This window comes from Echinops telfairi, unplaced genomic scaffold, assembly GCF_000313985.2.
Source record: "Echinops telfairi isolate 266 unplaced genomic scaffold, ASM31398v2 ScPeMD7_7469;HRSCAF=8507_1, whole genome shotgun sequence".
Lineage (NCBI taxonomy): Eukaryota > Metazoa > Chordata > Mammalia > Afrosoricida > Tenrecidae > Echinops > Echinops telfairi.
Window position 1 is genome coordinate 72855189 of NW_022111373.1, and position 1588 is coordinate 72856776.

Here is a 1588-nt window from a genome sequence, read left to right on the forward strand (position 1 = left end):
AAAAGGCAGATGATCTGGGCTTGAAGACCTGGTAGCACTGGTATCAGCATGAAGCAGGAAAATGAAAAGGAGCATGTCTGTTGGGGGACAAAAGCATACATGGAAGTGAGCACATAACGGAAATGCTTTCACCATCCCCCTTCACTCTGGAGAGATGCCAGGAGAGGAAAGGTAGCAGAGGAAATGATGCTTTGCATTTGGCACCAAGGACCCTGGTCTGTTTGTCTGTCATTTTCAAATCAATGGCTTGACCACCAGCGAGCCATAGATGCATACCACCATTCATTAGCCAGCCCACTGACGCACACCCCCCAAGAACACCATCTACGCCAACCTCATTTCAACCATATTCCAACCATCTGTCTCTAAAATAATCACCTTTCCCCATGTGGTTATATGCTGTTCAAGATGCTGAATGATGCTAGTATTCTCTGGGTAATTACATCATGGTGGCTTTCTCACAACTCCTTTTATAAAACTATTTTCTAGGACAGGAACACAATGAACATTACCAACAATTCCTGTTTCAGAGTCTCAGCTTACCTGAATGCTGTTCTATTCTGACACACATGGGTCATCAGAAATTGGAACAGACTAACAGGCAATATCATCCTTTTACTCAAATTCCACCTGTCGAGAGTCCAATCAGTCCTCGGTGGCCAGTTTCAAAGGACATCTTCCCCTTCACCAAGTTAGCACCTCTATGCCCTCTACCCTATTACTGTCCCTCAAAACAAAGCTGGGGAAGAGCAGCCTCCTCAAAATAAAATTAAGACTGATGGCATGGATGGAGAAAAGGCTTGGGAACCTTCCCTGGCTGATGTGCCCTGACTCAAAATGAGCAGGAACAGCTGCAAACAGCTGTTAGTCGTCAGAACATGGAATGTCCCAAGGACCAATCCAGGAAAATGAGAAGTCATCAAAATAAAATGGTATGCATACAGATCAACTATCCGAGGACTGAGTGAACTGAAACGGACTGGTGTTGGCCATTCTGGAACATACAACCCTATCATCTGCAATGCTGGGAATCACGAACGGCAGAGGAAGAGCATGGCAGGCATCACCAAAAATCATATGTCCAGTTACCTGCAGGTGGTGCTTTGGGTCTGCACTCTGCACTCACCCTCATTTACAATGATACGATTTTTTTGTTCTTTGATGCCTGATACCTGATCCCTTCAACACCTCGTGGGCACACAGGCTGGTGAGCTTCTATGTGGGCTTTGTTGCTTCTGAGCTAGATGGCTACTTGTTTATCTTCAAGCCTTTAAGACCCAGATGCTATATCTTTTGATAGGCGGGCACCATCAGCTTTATTCACCACATTTGCTTATGCACACATTTGTCTTCAGTGATCATATTAGGAAGGTGGGCACCCACTGATATGATTTTTTGATCTTTGATGTCTGATACCTGGTCCCTTCTACACCTCGTGTGCACACAGGCTGGTGTGCTTCTATGTGGGCTTTGAGGCTTCTGAGCTAGATGGCTGCTTGTTTACCTGCAAGCCTTTATGACCCCAGACGCTATATCTTTTGATAGCCAGGCACCATCAGCTTTCTTCACCACATTTGCTTATGCACAC